Consider the following 21,101-nt stretch of genomic DNA (forward strand, 5'->3'; position numbering starts at 1 on the left):
AGGACTGCGGGGAACCCTCAGAATTAAATTTTGGGACGTAAGTAAAGGTTTATTGAAAAATAATTGACACTAGAATTATTAAAAAATAATAATAAATTAGTACAAAGAAAAATGAAAAATCGAGAAATAGATAAAAATCGGTGTTAACGAAAAATCGGGAATACAACCCGAAGAGGGGCATTTTGGTCATTTGACACCTAGAGTTGCCTTTTGACCTCAATGTCCATTAAAAATATATGATATTACACTTTAAAAATATCATGAAAAGTTAAATTGTGATACATTTTGTAAATAGTGAAAAAAAGGAGATAAATGTGCAAATAATGGAACTTGAAATAATTAAACAATAAAAATAGGATGAGTGCTCCACTAACTCCTAACTTGGGAGACATATTGGACCTTGGGACAGCAGGTTCCATTCATTGTCATCTTCATCTTCAACCTTACACAAACCAGCCAAATTCCACCATGAAAGAAACTCCATGGCCGAAAGTGAGGGAGCTCATGCAACCTTGAATTAAGTCTTTTTTCCACTTCGTTCCTTCATTAAAGCTTGCACATTCAACTTGAGAAAGCCATTGGCAGCAAGAAGAAAGGGATTTAGTGAGTTTTTGACAAGCTCCAAAAGAAGTAAGTGTCCAAATCTCCTTCCTAGCTTTAGTAAACCTTGTGTTTAGGTTGAGGTGAGTAATTTGGTGAAGAGATATGAAGAAAATATTGAGGTATGAACTTGTCCATTTTTGGCAGCCATGAAGGTTTGTTGTATTTGAGTTTTTCTTACCTCTAATGGATGGGAATTAAGGTTGATTAACTCAAATAGAAGTTGTAGTAGGTTAATGATCAAGTATGTGCATGTTAGTGCTTGAATTAAGGGTTTAAAAGTGAGACTATGATGCTTTGGTAAACTGCCATGTTTTGTAGCCTATAATATCATGAATTTGTGTTTGAGTTTATGAAATTTATTAATGAAATATAATGGTATTGAATGGTGGGCAGTTTGTGTAATTGCCATGGAAGTGTATATGTGATATAAGTGTTGATGTACATTGAATTTGGGTAGATGTAAATGTTGAACTTTAATGGTGTATTGTGTGCATTGAGCACTTGAGTGTTCTGCCAAAAATGTTTGCTGGAATTGTGTACAATATATATAGAAGTGCCATGATTAAATGTTGAAGTATTGGGAGGAGGAGTATTGTCAAAATTAGAAATGTGATGTTCAAATGCAGGTTGTGTATGTTGGCAGCACCTAAAGTTGATCATAAGTTCAAAACTGTGAACCCAATTGGCATGAGGCCAATGGGTGGTGAAACTAGACACCAAATAGGCCAACTTTCATGTAGAAATGTTGCCAAAATTCTGCCTTGAAACTAACCTTAAAAATGACCAAATCCGGAAAGGCAACCTTGCAAACCTAGATTTTTGACCATATGAACAGTAGTCATTGGGATGACCATAACTCACTCAAAACAGGTCCAACTAACCTGAAATTTTTACCATGGATATCATAGACATAGAGCTACAATTCTTATGAAGACACCGAAGCCCAGAAATGGCCAGAACCAAGTCAAATAGCTTGCACAAGTTTGGGTACCAAAACTGCCAGAACTAAAAGTGACCTAAAATTGACCAAATTTTGCACTAAAGGTGCGATCTGTCCAGCTTTAGTAAATTGATCATATCTTGGTCTATACAACTCAAAATGACCTGAAATTTTGCCCAAAGTGCAATAAGACATAGAGCTACAGTTTTGATTCTTTGACCAGAAGCTAAAAACCAAGAGAAATAGGACTTCAAGCTAGACCAATCTACCACACAAAAATTGAGAATTTGACATTTACCTACAATGATGCTTGAGGTAATTTGGCAATGAATGCCAACTTGTAAAATGGTAAATTGCATTATATTGACAGTATATTGAATTGTAAATTGTGATATGTTGATGCTAGAAACAACTTATCCATAGTACCTAAAAAGGTCAACATTTACATTGACTTGTGAATTACATGATAACTAGCAAACTCAAAAAAATGAAGAATTAAACAATTAAATTGTAATGTGCCCTAGTTTGCCTAGTTGACTATGTTGGATAGGTTGGCATGCCAATAGGATTCTGACAGTTGTTCTGTAAATGGCTTTATGCCATACTGTGTTTTTATAGCATAGTATGCTGCACTGTGACTTTAATAGCCTACGGCTATCCGCATCGTGTTATTATACTTGGCTTATCGCTAGATTCACTATATGGCTTTTTAGCCACACTGTTTGCACACTGGGAGACACTTTATGACCGATGGTGTGACGGCCTGAGGTACTAGGTACCCAGTGCCAGTATATCCGTTTATCCAGTCTGGTTAGTGTATAGGCTACACGGGTAGTTAATTTAAGCACTATTAAATTCAAGCAGCTAAATCTAGTCTTCTGACATACAACACCACCAAAATTAGCAAAAATTGAAATGTTAGCAAATAAAAATATAAACAGCAACTGCAAAGAATGTCAATGTCATAAATTCATAAACAATTCATTTACTTTATTTTAGTGTATATTTCTTTATATTTAGCACCACTAAGCAAAATTGCTTAGCGTGTTGCTTTTGTAATGCGTAGGTATTGGAGACACAGCTGGGGAGCCCAGCAGACCTACGACCGAGTGAGACATCAGATCTGCGCAGGATTCCAGAGTCATCTGCACTGCATTGCATACATGGTAGGACTTAGGATATCTTATATTTTGTACTTTTGTTGTATTTTGAAATTCGGCCCTGTATTTTGTAATATTATGAAAGCTCTAAAGTTTGTAATATTTTGCACATATTAAATAACATGGAGATTTTCTAGATATATTTGAATTATTATGGAACTATTTAATGACTGTGAAAGTCTATTGACTTTACTGAGAAATTGAGACAGTGAATAAAATTGTGATTTTGAGAATACTATATTGAGACTGTTTTTAACAGGTGCAGAAGGACTATTTGTCCAACTTACAGATGGCGCCTTGCTGGATTTTTATTACCATTTTTGAAATACTGATTTTATTAAAGTATGGAAATAGAACCAGCATGATATGAATTTAACATAAACGACTTCTTAAATCAAATTGAGTTCAGAAAAAGAGATAATCACATACTAGCTGCTCTGGTATGCCATGTAGCACGCTTTGCTCCACTACACTGTAGATGGGTGAGAAGTGTTACAAAACTGGATAAATGGGTAAACTGACACTAGGTACCAAGTACCTCGGACCATCACACCATCGATCACATTGTGTCTCCTGGTGTGCAACAGAACAGCTAATAAGCTGTAATAATTATCAGGGATAAAACCCAAGTATAACAACTCAATCAACTTGGCCAAAGGCTATTATAACACAGAATGGCATGGGAGGCCTTAAAACACAGAATGGCATGAAGCCATATGCAGTACTACTCACAGAACCCTATTGGCATGCTAACCTATCCAAACCAATCTTGCTAGGTGTACTAGGGCATGTTACACTCTTAAATTGTACAATTCTTGAAATTAAGTTTAGGTGTTACTATTCATTTTATTAGTCAACCAAAATGTTGACTTTTACATAGACAATAGGTACATTGATTTTAATACTCCTAACATACCACATCTTGCATTCTAAAATTGTTGGTATTGGTTGCCAATACCATTTCTAAGTTTAGTGTTTGTTGTTCAAAATTGTCAGATTTCAAGCCTTCTGTTTACTATTCCATTGGTCATTTTTACAGTAGGAATTTGGCAAAGTTATTGACATGAAAGTTGTTCCTTATTTTGTCTAGTTACATTTCCTTTTTTGAATCACTCCATTTGGAATTTTGTAGCTCAAGTTATGGCCTAAACACCATAACTGGCCAGATTACAAACTTTCCAGATTTTCTGGATTGACCAAATCTATAGTGTTTTGTACAGTGACTGTAGGTCACTTTTTGAACATGTGATGGTCAAAATTTGGGTTAGGTTTCTTCATAAAAGTTGTAGGTCTATATCTCAGCTTTCTGCTAGTAAAATTCCAGGTCAATTGGACCTTTCTACACTGAGTTATGACCAAATGAATAAACACTATTCATTTGGTCATTTTTCCCAAGCAGAATGCAAGTCACCCGGATTAGGGCAATCTTTAGGTCAACTTGGTTTGGTTTTCTGGGCAGGGTTCTTCACTAAAGTGTGCCATTATGTGTCTAGTTTCATGTCCAATTAGGCTTGAAACAATTGAACCTCTACAACTCCAGTTATTGCTGCCCAAACCTACTGGACTCACACCTAGTCCTGCAGGTCATCAAGGGCAGCACCACTAACTTCAATTCCCACTAAACAAACCACTTCATTTCTTATTCACACATAACCAAATGGTCACTAATTGACCATTAAAACTTACTTTCACCATTACATGATCAAAGTCTCAATTTCGTACCCAAACCCTAATTGAACCATCTCAAATCATGCATTCACTTACCTTTCATTATCCTTACAATAGATTAGTGTTAAAGGGCAGCCACAATACCATTTTAATTCCATGAAATCCTCAAAATCCTACCAAGTTCAAGGCTGTCGAAAATATTGGGGAAGGTATGCTTATGATTTTATTTAAATTTCTTTGTAAATATCCAGTAATTCTACTCCTTCCACTTGAATTTAAAGAAAGAAAACAAGTTTAGTCACTAACCTCTAATGGAGTAAATTTCAATCTTGTAAGAGCTCTTCCTTTCTACTTCTTTTTGTTATCTTTAGCTTGCCCAAGGTGTAGTGAATTTTTTTTGTGAAGACAAATATAGCTTTTATGGTGAAAAGCTTGAAGTACTCAAGCTTGAAAGGAAAAAAAAAATGGTGGAGTGCTAGGAAGAGGTTTCGGCTACCATGGAAGGAAGAGGAAAATGAAGTGATTTTTTGGTCTTCCTTATCCCCTATAAAATGTTTATTCAATTTTGATTGGTGGAAGAATTTTTAATAAGGTCATGCTTATGTCATTATTTGTCTTTTATTTCATTTTATTTCATTTTTTTTTTTTGCTTCTTTTACTTATTTTTAATAAATTTTTCATCAATGTTTGTTCATGTTTTATTTCATATAATTCACTTACTTAAATGGACAAGTTGGTCAAAAATCATCTTTGAAGACGAAATGACAAAAATGTCCTCCGTTTGGCTTATTGAGCTAAAACTGCGTGTACCGATTGATTAAATTTTCTTTTTGTTTTCTTAACATTTTATTGTCATGGGAACTCCAATAATCGTTCCCTGAGGTCCCAAAAATTATTTTATGAAGTTTTCCCCGGGTCTAGGGTTGTTAATAGCCTTCACCGTCACTTCCTCTTCGGGTTACTCATCACTAGGGTTTCAGCTCATTTAACCTTAGTGTATTTTATTCCTAAAAATTTTCCTTGATTTTTATGAGCATTGTTTGGTTTATTTATAACTCCTCACTCTAGTCTAATTATAATTTCAAATATTCTAGCTGCCCGGATCAACATTGGTCATCGAAACAGTAGACTGTACATACTAGCTAAAGTGAGGATGTCACAACTCTTCCCCTCTAATAAAAATTTTGGTCTCGAAATTTACCTGATGTAAACAGTTAAGGGAACTGTTGCCTCATCATCTCTTCACTTTCCCAAGTTGCCTCCTTAGTATTATGGTGTCTCCAAAGTACTTTCACCAATGGAATTTATTTATTTCTCAGTTCCTTCACTTCCTGAGCCAGAATCTGTATGGGTTCTTCTGCATATGTCAAGTCCGGTTGGATTTCAATCTCTTCTATGGAGATGATATGTGAAGGGTCTGAGCAGTATCTTCTTAGCATAGACGTAACACCCCTATGTTCGGTAGTGCGTTCTACTGTTCCGGTGACCAGTGTGGTTCGGATAGCTAGGATACCTAGAACTACACTTAGATATGGGTGAGGAGACATAAAATAATGAAATACAAGAAAAGAAAATACAAGAAAAACAAAGGAAAAATAATAGTAATGAAATGTAAACAAGTTAAATGAGCTGAAAACCATAGCGATGGGTAACCGCAATGGGAAGCTGCGGCGTGGACCATTGACTAGCCTTGGACTGCGGGGAACCCTGAAAAATATTTTTAAGACTTAAATAAACATCTATTGAAGCATAAATGTCATTAGAAATAACAAAGAAAAATTAATTAATTAGTAAAAAGAAAAACGAGAAATCGAGAAACCAACAAAAAAATGGTGTTACCGAAAATTCGGGAATGCAACCCGAATAGGGGCATTGTAGACATTTGATACCTTGAGATGTCTTTTGACCTAAATTTCCATTAAAAATAAGTGACATTAAAGTAGAAGAACCCCATGAAAAAAATGAAATTTAAATGAAAAATAAATGAGGAAACTTTTGGGGTAAGATTTTGAATAATGAAAGGTTTAACATTAATTTATCCTTAAGCTAAGTTAGTAGACCATTATTCCTCATATAATATCATAAGTGGACAGAAACATCTACTAACATTCTGCATTCATCACCTTTTCCACTTAATTTTCATTTGGCCGAGCCAAATTTTCTTCCAAGGTCCATCCATGGCCACCCCTTCATGCAAGCTCCATCCACCATCATCAAGCCATTAGTTCTTCTAGGTTTCTTCTCTAAAGTTGTTCTATACAGCTTGGGCAACATTTTGGGAGCAAGAAAATAAAGTTTTGGTGGAGTTTTGAAGAAGTCCAAAAGAGGTAAATGTGTATTTTTCAATCTTAAACTTTGAGTGGATGTTGTGGGTAGTTGATTTATGGAAGAATTTTTGAAGTTTGATGTTTTAATGGAGATGTACATTTTGACAGCCATGGAAATTCAGTATATGTAGCTTGTTTTTACTTGTTTATGGTTGATTAAGATGTTGTTATTGATGGTAGCATGTATATGTGTGTAATGGTTTGGAATTGGGTATGTAAATGGGGTATGTTCATGCGGTTAAATGGTGTAAATGGACTTTGAAAAATTCTGTTTTATAGTGTGCATATTGAGAATGGTTACAAGCTTTCCAAAATGACCAAAATGTGTTGTTAAAGGTGTTAATGGTAAGGTACAAACCAGAATTGGCATGAAGGAAATAGTTTGGTAAGTGTTGAATATGTAATTGGTAAGTGATGAGAAGTGTGTAGTAGAGTAGTGTGTGTTTTAGCTTAGAACCTTAGTGTGTGACTCCAATTGGTATGAGACCAATTGGAGGTGAAACTAGGCACAAAAGGTGCCAACTTTCATTGAGGAAGCTTGCCAAAATTCTGCCTAAAATGTGACTTGAAAAATGACAAAATCCGGATTAGTGACTTGAAAGCCTAAAAATTGACCATTTGGGCAGTAGTTAGTGTTTTGACCATAACTCACTCAAAACAAGTTCAATTGACCTGAAATTTTTACCATGAATATTTTAGACATATGTCTACAATTCTTATGAAAACACCAAAGCCCAGAAATGGCCAGATCCAAGCCAAATAGCTTGGACAAGTTCAGGTACCAAAACTGGCCGAACCAAAAGTGATCTAAAAATGACCTAATGTTACCATTTTGGTGCATTCTGTCCAGTATTGGTAAACTGACCATAAATTGGTCTACACAACTCAGAATGACATGAAATTTTGCCCCGCATGCAATAAGACATAGACCTACAAGTTTGTAGTTTGGACCAAAACCTGAAAACCGAGGGAACTAGGTCGTCCGGCTAGGTCAAAATAGTACACCGAAATTTAGTAAATTGCAATAAAATGCAATACACTTGAAAATGAATTTGGTAACATATACCAACACTAAAGGGCTATAAAATGTGACATATTGGTAACATTAGAATTGACTCACTTAGAGTGCATCAAGGGTCAACATTATAAGTTGACTAATGAAATGAATTGAAGGGAATAGTACCAAGAAAATTTAGATATTGGATTTTATGGTAGGAAACAAATTCATTGAGTACTGAAACACTTTAAATTGTGTGTTTCAGTTTTTAAGGATATTGAGAGGCATAAAGAACATTGAGTCAAGGCCTAGGAGCGACTCAAATCAGGTTTGTGCATAACTAGTTTTTAACTGATTTTATTCTGAATATTTCATATGCTTAAATAACATATTTTTCTTATGTATTATGTTTAACAAGCATTGGATTTAATTCAATGATTATTGAAATTGTCATAGTATGTATGAATTTAGCTTTGTGAAATGGTATTTCCACAAGTATTAAGCATTGTTGTCAATTGAATATATTATGTTTTGAAAAATTGTGATAGAACATGTTTTGAATTGTGATGGGCAATTTGCATGGAAAAATGCAAATTTATGATTTGAATTGTGATGAGCATAAAAATTATTGGATATTGAAATTGACTTTGAATCAAATTGTATTGTGATTTATGCTCACTAAAAGGACTGTGATATTGTTTTATATCTCACTATAGATGCTTGAATAGGTTATTAACTATCTCTCTCATTTGTTCAGAAGACAATGGAGTTAGTTGTATTTTGATTACCATGGTACGTGCACAGGCTTAGATTCTCCTCTTATTAGGGGTTAGATCTAAGTTTTTTATGTTATCGCCCTTTTGGAAGATTCATTATTGTGGTATGTACTGTGCACGATTATTCGACCTCCCCAACCATAGGGAGTTAGAATCCGATTCAATCTCCCCGATCATAGAGAGTTAGAATCACCCTGAAGATGACCCTTGCGGATTAGTCTTGCATAGTTAGTGAGATATAGAATGGTTTTTAAGATAAAGACTGGTTTTGAATAGTAAAGAATTATGATTTCAATTATGATTTATGTGTAATTGATTTTCTTGGAATTACCTAAAATGTTTTGGTTGTGATTTGATAAATTGAATTTCACGATCAAAGTCATTTCATACAAATGATTTATGTTATTGGTAATGAATAATTTGATTTTTGGAATTTGATGAGTATCTTGATTTCCAAATTATTTACTGTAATTTTGCTAAGGTATATTGAACTATGTTTTAAGTTATAGTTGTGCACTACTGAGTTCACCACTCACCGATAGCTTTTTATGCTATCGCAGGTGAAAAGAGCATAGAGCAATTGAGTAAGCTTCATTGAATAGACATTCAGATCAGCTCCAGGTAGACCCATGTACACAGGTTTTGATGTATGCATGTAGTAATATGTATGTAAATTATTTGAGCAGTTGTATAAAAACTCTTGTAAAATATTTTGATATGTAATTAAATATAAATTATTGTAAATGTAAATTTGAGATTTCATTTACTTGAATAGTTTTGTAATATAAATTTTGAGTCTTGTAATCAATGAAATGTTTCTTTTATGATGAGGTTGGTTTCAAAATGAAATGATTGATTATTGAGATTGAATTGTGAGATGAAATGAAGTTTCTTGGAGTTGTATTTGAGAAATCATATTGGAAGTGTGTTTCTTTACAGGTTTTGAAGGACTGTTTTCTCAAATCACAGCCGGCACTTTGCCGAAAAAAAAAATTATAACTCCAGATTTTAATCGATGATTTAAATTTCACGAAAATTATTTTAAAATCCCTTGTAGTATATCTAATGGGTTATCGGTAGGCGAAGTATGATAATTCATTAGGTGTACTACGGGATCATGTTACATTTTACGGGGGAGTAGGGTATGACATATTTTGTGGTATCAGAGTAATGGTTTTAAAGTAAATTTTGAACTGTTAATTTGAAATCTTTTTATTGGTAACTACAACTGCTCAAATGTTTAATACATATAGTGCATTTACATCATGAATATGAACTAATGGAGAGAAATCTCCTTATGTTGGTTGCACAGGAATAGAAAATCCTGTGAAAAGATATGGAAGAGAAGAATGAGACAATAGAACTGTCTGTGATGGTAGAAGTACAAGTTGAGGTCCCAGCTCCATAAAGTGTCGAAGGCCCGACTATACTAGTTTTACCGGTACAAATTACTATACAAATGGCCCAGCACATGGCCACTTTCTTTCAACAAATGGCTGATACTCTGTCAGCTCAAGCTCAAACACAAACCCAACCCCCATAAGGGCAGTGTGAAATAGAGAAGAGGGAGAAACCTATGGGTCAGAGCTCAAACAGTAATTTGGGGAAGAGAAAAGAATTTGAGGAACCCCGAGGTCAGGGATATGGCAGAGGCGGATCATCAGGGCAGAGAACACCAAGATTTAGTCATCGAACAACCAGAAGTTCCTATTCTGCCCGTTTCTGCCATATTTGTGGTAAGCTACATGGAGGTATTTGTAGTAAGGCCTCTGGAGCCTGCTACAATTATGGAAAGCTTGGACACTTTGTTAGAGATTATAACACAATGAATCAACTCGAACATAGTAGCGCATCAATCAGAGCGTCCACTATGCGCCAAGGAGAAAGAACAAAACTTCGGATGTAGCTGCTGGTAATTTCTTAATTTTTGAAAGAAACCATTAGTTATTATTTGATCCCAGCACTACTTAGTTGTGTGCTAGTGTTAGAACTATATGTTCTGTTGCTATTCCTTTATATGGGAATGAATTTTGATGTATTAGTGACTAGTCCTTTAGGATAAAAACTATAATAACAAGTATGATTGACATTAATTTTGGAAGAATTGTTAGCTAAAAGTATTTTCTAACACACCATAAATTATAAAGCTAATTGGCGAGCCTACTTAATGTAACACCCTCCCGGTAGCAATTCCGTACATTCTACTGTTCCGGTGACCGGTGTCGGTCCGGACAGCTAGAACGTTCGGAAAAATATTTAAACTTAAGTGAGGAACCATAATTAACTCAAATATTAATAAGAAAAATTTAGTAAAAATTTTAGAAATAAAATATAACTAAGTTAAACGAGCCCGTGCCCTAGCGAGGGGTAACCCAGAGGGAAGTTGCGGTTCTCGCAACGAGGAGCCCTAGACCCGGGGAAAAATTTATAAAATAATTTTTGGGACTCCAGAGAAGGGTCATTGAGATTCCCATGGCATTAGAATGCCAAGAAAATACCTAGAAAAATTTTTCAATCGGTACAGACAATTTTGACCTGTTAAGCCAAACGGAGGGCATTTTGGTCATTTCGCCTTCAGAGGTGATTTTTGGCTGACTTGTCCAGTTAAGCAAAATAATTATTATGAATCAAAATATGAATAAATATTGCTAAAAATTAAATTGAAATGTGGTAGAAAAGAAAAGAAAAGAAAAATGAAGGAAATTAGGGATAATGACATCACATGATGTCATTTACATACCCTCCACCAATCACCATTCAACAAGCCTTCTTAAAACAATTAAAAGAGACAAATGGACCCAAAAATTCTGTTGTTTCCTTCTTCTTCTTCAGCCAGCCGTGAGCTTCTTCTTCTTCCTCCATAATTCTTGTTCTTTCATACCTTAGATCCTTGATTTCTCACCCCAAAACCCTTAGGTCCCTTCACAAAAATTGGTCACCCAACCTTGCTAGAGTGTTTGGCAGCCAAGAAAACAAAAGAAAGTGAAGTTCAAGCTTGGAAAATTCTGCCCTATTCAAGGTTAGTGCCTATTTGTACCTAAATCCCTCTTATTCCATGTTAAAGAATTAAAGTGAGTAAGGTTTTGTGAATTAAATGAAATGAATCTATGTGTATGTATACCATAAATTTTGGCAGCCCTAAGGAAGGAATGAGTTTGACTATTTTTTTATGGACTTAGAGTGAATTAGAGATTGTCTAAAGTGTATATATATATATATATATAAGAAATGGAAGAGTTAACTAAGGTGTGTGGTGTAAACCTTGAAAATAAGCTAGGGTTTGAGAGTGAAATTTTGATTTGGCTTAGGAAATTGTTAAAGGACATTCTAATGGTTAATTAGTGACCATTTTAGGTAAGTTGACCTTAATTGGGACTGAAATAAAGCATGGCAAAGGGAATGAGTGTGCTGCCTAGAGGGTACAGAATGATGACTGAAATTTCAGTCCACTTAGATATCCATAACTTTGGCTGTGTAGGTCCAATTGGTGTTTGGCCAATTGGACATGAAACTAGGCTTACAATGGCACATTTTTGCTGAAGAAACCATGCCCAAAAGACCAAGGCAAGAGGACCAAAAGTTGGCCCCAATCCGGATCCCCTGCAACAGCACCTGCAGAAATGACCAAATGAATAGTAACTGTTCATTTGGCCATAACTCACTGTAGATTTGGTCAATTGATCTGAAATTTTTATAGCAACAAGTTAAGACATAGAAAAACAACTTTCATGACGAAACCTACCCCAAATTATGGCCAGAACCTATTCAAATATGCAGTCACAGTCACTGTTCATGTTACTGTAGATATGGTAATTTCTGCAGAATGGAAATCCGGCCAGCTGTGGTTTTTGGACCATATCTGGAGCTACAAAACTCCAAATGGAGTGATTCAAAAAAGGAAATTCAACTAGACAAAATAAGGAACAACTTTTATGTTTACCAATTCCTCAAATTTCCACTGTAACAGTTCCTAATGGAACAGTAAACTTATGGTACAAAATCTGAAAAATCTGCTCCTTTGGTTTAATGCTTAGAAATGGTATTAACGCTCAATGCCAACAAGTTTTAAATACAAAATGTGGTATGTTGGGAGTGCCAAAGTCAATGTACATATTTTCTATCCAAAAGTCAACATTTTTGTTGACCAATGAGGTGAATAGTAACACCAAAACATGAAATTCACAAATTGAAGAATTTAAAAGTTTCAAATGCCCTAATATACCTAACAAGATTGGTTTGGATAGTTTGGCATGCCAATAGGGTTCAGTTAGCAGTACTACACATGGCAATATGCCATTCTGTGATTTTATGGCTTTTAGCCATTCTGACCTTGCATTGAGACTTGGCCTTGTGCCTGATATTATTCTGACTTGTTAGCTCACTGCACACCGGGAGATGCATATGTGACCGATGGTGTGACGGCCCGAGGTACTCGATACCCAGTGCCAGTTTACCCGTTTATCCAGTCCAGTCATCTAGTGTAGGTTACTTGGGCAACCAAATGAATAAAAGTGGGCAAAGTTAATGAAATAATAGATATACCAATACCAAATAAAGAAATCATACACATTCTATACATACTTACTTTCTGCTATTTTCTTTTATTATATTATTGCACCACTAAGCATTATTGCTTAGCGCGTTGCTTTTGCCATGCGTAGGTACTGGAGATACAGATCGTGAGCCCAGTAGACTATAGACTGGGTGAGACCGTCCTGCAGTTCTGCACAGTGTCCGTGTCACCTCAACATCTGCAGTGCATTGGTAGGACACTAGGTGTCATTTTGGCATTCTGTATTAAATTTTGATTTTCTCATATGTAATTAAACTTGTGTAATGTATTTTGAGGTTCATGTAAATAATAAAGATTTATGGTTATGTATGGAAGTAATTTGAGTATTTATTTGTTGTTTATACATATGAGTACCCTGAGAAATGATGATTGAGAACTGAAATTGAAATGTTGTTGAGATCTTGATATTGAGACTTTGTTGATGAATTGAAGTTGGGATTGTTTGGAAAATTATTTGGAAGTGCTTTTAACAGGTTCCGAAGAACTGTTTTCTCCATTTTTAGCCGGTACTCCGCCGGATTTTCTTTAAAATTTTCGGAACCTCAAATAAATAATATTTTCGATAAATGGCTTAAATAAAGTATGTTTCATAAATTATATTCAAAGGCATGATATAAATTAATTAAGGTATATTAGAGTGTGCCAGACACGTGTGGCATTACTTACTCGTATATCGTATACGCAGTAAGGGGTGTCACATTTAGTGGTATCAGAGCATGGTTTAGGCGTTTCTGGGCCTAGATTGAGTCCATACCATGCATTGCATTTGTAAGAGTCGAGGTGACACTAACGCAGATCTGTTTGTCTTTCTTATTTTGAATAGGATATGGACCCTACATCTCAGAGGGCAGTTGAGGAGGAAGTGGAGAGTCATGCTCCACTGCAGCAAACCGGGGGGTATGGGAGAACACGCTCCGCCACTCAAGCGAGCTGCTCAGCCTCCGCAGGCCATGTTTCAGCAAATGGCCAACTTCTTTAGACAAATGGCTGGAGTAATGCCAGCACCACCACCACCACCAGCTCCACAGCAGAAATCACACCTGGAAAGGCTAAGGAAGTTTGGAGCAGTGGACTTTTTCGGCAAGAGAGAAGATGATTACATTGCGTAGAGAATTGGTTGAATGTAACAGGCAGAGTTCTAAAACAACTCCACTGCACCCGAGAGCAAAACCTAGAGGCTTCCATATCTTTATTGCAATATGATACCTATGAATGGTGGGACATCGTGTCAGTGAAGTGCAGCCGTAAGTCAGAATTTGGGACTTCTTTCTCTCCGAGTTCAAGAAGAAATATGTGGGTACTGTATACCTGGAAGAGAGAAGAAGAGAGTTCATTAACCTGAGGCAGAGACAGCTATCAGTGGCCGAGTATGAGAAGGAATTTGTCCGATTAAGCCGTTACAGAAGGGAGATAGTCCCTAATGAAGCTGAAAGGTGTAAGAGATTTGAAGAGGGACTAAATGACAACATCAAGATCCAGCTCACTGCCTTGGGAATCACAGAATTTAGCAAGTTAGTGGAAGCTGCAATAAGGGTTGAAAAAGTGAGAATCAGTGAGCAGACCAGAAGGGATAGACAGCAGAAGAGGGGCCCGGGTCAGTCTAGTTCATCTCCTGCACCTGGGAAGAAGTTCAGAGGTCCACCTGCACAGAGTTCGGGTCAGCCACAAGGTCAGGGTCAGTCTCAGGGGCCCAGGCCACAGTTCACCCCTAGGAGAGGTCAGTCCACACCATCAGTGGGCAGCTCTCCAGGGATGGGGTTCAGGGGACCAGCCCCAACATCTTTTGCATGTCCGCATTGCCTGAAATGGCACAAGGGGGAATGTTGGAGAGTAACTGGTGCCTGTTTAAGATGTGGGTTGACAGAGCATCAGCTGAGGAACTGCCCACGTAGAACTACTACAGCTGCTCCAACACAAGCAGATAGACCTGCTCCTGCATCACAGAGAGGTAGAAAATCTGGTAAATCTGACGCAGTGGTACAATCACAGAGGCCTGCATCTGAGCCAGCAGAGAGGCCAGATAACAGACCACCTGCCATAAATTATGCCCTGAGAGCTCAGGAGGAGCAAGATGCCCCGGACGTCATCAGGGGTACGTTCTCCCTCTACAATACACCTCTGCATGCATTGGTGGATCCAGGATCCACTCATTCATACATCTGCATCAACTTACGCGTAGAAAGGGGGATATTAGTAGGGGAGAGTGACCAAGACATTCTGGTCACTAATCCATTGGGCCACAGTGTAGTGGTGAACAAAGTATATAAGGGTTGCCCGTTAAGGATTCAGGGGTATGAATTCCTGGCAGACCTGATTGAGTTGCCCTTCCACGAGTTTGACGTGATTTTGGGAATAGACTGGTTGTCACATCATCAGGCAATAGTTGATTGCAAATTGAAGAGAATTTCTCTAAAAACTTCAGAGGGTAATGAGATCACAATTGTGGGGGAAAGGACAGATTTCTTGTCCAATGTCATCTCAGCCACCGTTGCAAGAAGAATGATGAGAAAAGGCTGTGAAGCCTACCTAGCACATGTGGTGGATACTAGGCAGGCTAAGCCAAACCTGGGTGACATACCCACAATAAGAGACTTCCTAGAGGTGTTTCCTGAAGAATTGCCCGGTTTGCCACCAGAAAGGGAAGTTTAATTTGCTATTGAGACACTGCCGGGTACAGCACCCATTTCTATTGCTCCTTATAGGATGGCATCCACTGAATTAAGGGAGTTGAAAACTCAGTTGCAAGAGTTGCTTGATAAGGGGTTCATACGCCCCAGTGTGTCACCATGGGGAGCGCCAGTGCTGTTTGTGAAAAAGAAGGATGGGACTTTGAGGCTATGCATTGATTACCGGCAGTTGAATAAAGTGACAGTGAAGAATAAATATCCGTTGCCTAGAATTGATGATCTGTTTGATCAGTTGAAGGGAGCAGGAGTATTTTCTAAGATTGATCTCGCATCGTGGTATCATCGATTGAGGGTGAAGGATGCAGATGTGCCAAAGATCGCATTCAGACCCGACGGCATTATGAGTTTCTGGTGATGCCCTTTGGCCTAACAAATGCACCAGCGGCATTCATGGACCTTATGAACCGTATCTTCCATCCATACTTAGATCGGTTCGTAGTGGTCTTTATTGATGATATTCTGGTGTATTCCAAGACTAGTGAAGAACATGATGAGCATTTGAGGATTGTTCTGCAAACCCTGAGAGAAAAGGAACTGTATGCTAAGTTGTCCAAGTGTGACTTTTGGCTGAATGAGATAGCATTCCTTGGACACATAGTATCAGCTGATGGGATTAGGCTGGATCCCAAGAAAATAGAAGCAGTGATGGAATGGAAGCCTCCCAGCACTGAGGTCAAAAGCTTCTTGGGGCTAGCTGGGTATTACAGGAGATTTGTGAAGGGATTTTCTTTAATAGCTGCTCCAAAGACCAAGTTGTTACACAAGAATGTTAGATTTGATTGGAATGACAAGTGTCAGACCAGTTTTGAGAAGTTGAAGGCTATGTTGACAGAGGCACCAATGTTAACATAGCCAGTGTCAGGAAAAGACTTTGTGGTCTACAGTGATGCCTCACATAATGGGCTAGGGTGTGTATTGATGCAAGAGGGAAAGGTGGTCGCTTATGCTTCCAGGCAGCTAAGGCCACATGAACAGAATTACCCTATCCATGATCTAGAGCTTGCAGCAATTATCTTCGCACTGAAGATATGGAGGCATTACTTGTATGGTGAAAAGTGCTACATTTACACAGACCACAAAAGCCTGAAATATTTGCCAACTCAGAGGGAGCTCAACCTTAGACAGAGGCGATGGATTGAGTTCCTGAAGGATTATGATTGTGTGATTGACTACCATCCTGGGAAGGCAAATTTAGTTGCTGATGCTTTGAGCAGAAAGTCCATCACAGCTTTGAGATCATTGAATGCCCATCTATCTTTGATTCGAGATGGAGCTATTTTGGCTGAGTTGCAAGTGAGGCCAAACTCACAAAGAGATTTTAGATGGGCAAAAGGCAGATGAAAAGTTAATGGCTATTATGAGCAAGATCTCAGAGGGAAAAGCAACTGATTATGGGGTGAAAGTAGATGGGTGCCTGTACTACAAAGGAAGACTGTGTGTACCAGATGATGGGGAATTGAAGACCAGTATTCTAAAAGAGGCACACACTAGTGTATATGCTATGCACCCAGGAAGTACAAAGATGCATCATGATCTGAAGCTTCAGTATTGGTGGCCTGATATGAAGAAGGACATAGCTGACTATGTGACTAAATGCTTGACATGTCAGCAAGTCAAGGCAGAACATCAAGTTCCATCAGGTTTGCTACAGCCTATACGCATACCTGAATGGAAATGGGATCGGGTCACCATGGATTTTGTAAGTGGTCTACCTCTCACTCGGAAGAAACATGATGCAGCATGGGTGATAGTTGATAGATTGACGAAGTCAGCACACTTTCTGCCAGTTAGGACTGACTACTCACTAGAGAAGTTAGCAGAATTGTATATCAGTGAGATAGTTAGACTGCATGGAATTCCACTTTCCATCATATCTGATCGAGACCCAAGGTTCACATCGAGATTTTGGAAGAAGTTGCTTGAGTCCTTGGGTACATAACTCCATTTCAGCACAGCTTTCCATCCTCAAACGGATGGGCAATCTGAAAGAGTAATCCAGGTAAACAATTGAAACCAATTAGATAAATACACATATTGAACTGAAATGATAACAATAACATGAAATATATGCCAGGTCCTTGAGGATATGCTGAGGAGTTGTGTCATTGAGTTTGAGGGAAGTTGGGATAGATACCTCCCACTGGCAGAATTTGCATACAACAATAGCTATCAAGCTAGCATCCAAATGGCCCCATATGAAGCACTGTATGGGAGGAAATGTAGAACTCCAGTGTGCTGGACTGAATTGGGCGAAGACAAACTGGTAGGGCCAGACCTGGTGAAACAGGCTGAGGAGAAGGTAAAATCAATCAAAGCCAACTTAAAGGTTGCCTTAGATAGACAGAAATCCTATGCCGACTTGAAGAGAAAAGAAATAGAATACACAGTTGGCGACAAAGTGTTCCTCAAGAGGTCACCGTGGAAGAAGGTATTGAGGTTCGGAAGAAAAGGTAAGTTAAGCCCTAGGTTCATTGGCCCATATGAAGTCATTGAACGTGTGGGTCCAGTGGCCTATAGGCTAGCTTTACCACCAGAGCTGGACAAGATCCACAATGTGTTCCACGTATCCATGCTCAGAAGATACCGCTCAAATCCTTCACATGTCATCTCCAGGGAAGAAATTGAAATACAACCGGATTTGACATATGAAGAAGAACCCCTACGGATCCTAGCTCGGGAAGTAAAAGAATTGAGGAATAAGCAGATTCCACTGGTGAAAGTGCTTTGGAGGCACCACAACACCAAGGAGGCAACTTGGGAAAGTGAAGAGATGATGAGGCAACAGTTCCCTCAACTGTTTGCATCAGGTAAATTTCGAGGACGAAATTTAAATTAGAGGGGAAGAGTTATAACACCCTCTGTAGCAATTCAGACATTCTCGCTCCTTGGTGACCGATGTCGGTCCGGACAGCTAGAACGTTCGGAAAAATATTTAAACTTAAGTGAGGAACCATAATTAACTCAAATATTAATAAGAAAAATTTAGTAAAAATTTTAGAAATAAAATATAACCAAGTTAAACGAGCCGGTGCCCTAGCGAGGGGTAACCCAGAGGGAAGTTGCGGTTCTCGCAACGAGGAGCCCTAGACCCGGGGAAAAATTCATAAAATAATTTTTAGGACTCCAGAGAAGGGTCATTGAGATTCCCATGGCATTAGAATGCCAAGAAAATACCTAAAAAAATTTTTCAATCGGTACAGACAATTTTAACCCGTTAAGCCAAACGGAGGGCATTTTGGTCATTTCGCCTTCAGAGGTGATTTTTGGCCGACTTGTCCAGTTAAGTAAATAATTATTATGACTCAAAATATGAATAAATATTGCTAAAAATTAAATTAAAATGTGGTAGAAAAGAAAAGAAAAGAAAAATGAAGGAAATTAGGGATAATGACATCACATGATGTCATTTACATACCCTCCACCAATCACCATTCAACAAGCCTTCTTAAAACAATTAAAAGAGACAAATGGACCCAAAAATTCTGCTGTTTCCTTCTTCTTCTTCAGCCAGCCGTGAGCTTCTTCTTCTTCCTCCATAATTCTTGTTCTTTCATACCTTAAATCCTTGATTTCTCACCCCAAAACCCTTAGGTCCCTTCACAAAAATTGGTCACCCAACCTTGCTAGAGTGTTTGGCAGCCAAGAAAACAAAAGAAAGTGAAGTTCAAGCTTGGAAAATTCTGCCCTATTCAAGGTTAGTGCCTATTTGTACCTAAATCCCTCTTATTCCATGTTAAAGAATTAAAGTGAGTAAGGTTTTGTGAATTAAATGAAATGAATCTATGTGTATGTATACCATAAATTTTGGCAGCCCTAAGGAAGGAATGAGTTTGACTGTTTTAAATGGACTTAGAGTGAATTAGAGATTATGTCTAAAGTGTATATATATATATATATATATATATATATATATATATATATATATATATATATATATATATATATATATATATAAGAAATGGAAGAGTTAACTAAGGTGTGTGGTGTAAACCTTGAAAATAAGCTAGGGTTTGGGAGTGAAATTTTGATTTGGCTTAGGAAATTGTTAAAGGACATTCTAATGGTTAATTAGTGACCATTTTAGGTAATTTTACCTTAATTGGGACTGAAATAAAGCATGGCAAAGGGAATGAGTGTGCTGCCTAGAGGGTGCAGAATGATGACTGAAATTTCAGTCCACTTAGACAGCCATAACTTTGGCTGTGTAGGTCCAATTGGTGTTTGGACAATTGGACATGAAACTAGGCTTACAATGGCACATTTTTGCTGAAGAAACCATGCCCAAAAGACCAAGGCAAGAGGACCAAAAGTTGGCCCCAATCCGGATCCCCTGCAACAGCACCTGCAGAAATGACCAAATGAACAGTAACTGTTCATTTGGCCATAACTCACTGTAGATTTGGTCAATTGATCTGAAATTTTTATAGAAACAAGTAAAGACATAGACAAACAACTTTCATGAAGAAACCTATCCCAAATTATGGCCAGAACCTATTCAAATATGTAGTCACAATCACTGTTCATGTTACTGTAGATATGGTAATTTCTGCAGAATCGAAATCCGGCCAGCTGTGGTTTTTGGACCATATCTGGAGCTACAAAACTCCAAATGGAGTGATTCAAAAAAGGAAATTCAACTAGACAAAATAAGGAACAACTTTTATGTTTACCAATTCCTCAAATTTCCACTGTAACAGTTCCTAATGGAATAGTAAACTTATGGTACAAAATCAGAAAAATCTGCTCCTTTGGTTTAATGCTTAGAAATGGTATTAACGCTCAATGCCAACAAGTTTAAAATAAAAAATGTGGTATGTTGGGAGTGCCAAAGTCAATGTACATATTTTCTATCCAAAAGTCAATATTTTTGTTGACCAATGAGGTGAATAGTAACACCAAAACATGAAATTCACAAATTGAAGAATTTAAAAGTTTCAAATGCCCTAGTATACCAAACAAGATTGGTTTGGATAGTTTGGCATGCCAATAGGGTTCAGTTAGCAGTACTGCACATGGCAATATGCCATTCTGTGATTTTATAGCTTTTAGCCATTCTGACCTTGCATTGAGACTTGGCCTTGTGCCTGATATTATTTACAGCTTGTTAGCTATTCTGTTGCACACCGGGAGATGCATATGTGATCGATGGTGTGACGGCCCGAGGTACTCGATACCCATTGCCAGTTTACCCGTTTATCCAGTCCAGTCATCTAGTGTAGGTTACTTGGGCAACCAAATGAATAAAAGTGGGCAAAGTTAATGAAATAATAGATATACCAATACCAAATAAAGAAATCATACATATTCTATACATACTTACTTTCTGCTATTTTCTTTTATTATATTATTGCACCACTAAGCATTATTGCT

The sequence above is a fragment of the Hevea brasiliensis genome, chromosome 10 (assembly GCF_030052815.1).
Source record: "Hevea brasiliensis isolate MT/VB/25A 57/8 chromosome 10, ASM3005281v1, whole genome shotgun sequence".
Classification (NCBI taxonomy): Eukaryota; Viridiplantae; Streptophyta; class Magnoliopsida; order Malpighiales; family Euphorbiaceae; genus Hevea; species Hevea brasiliensis.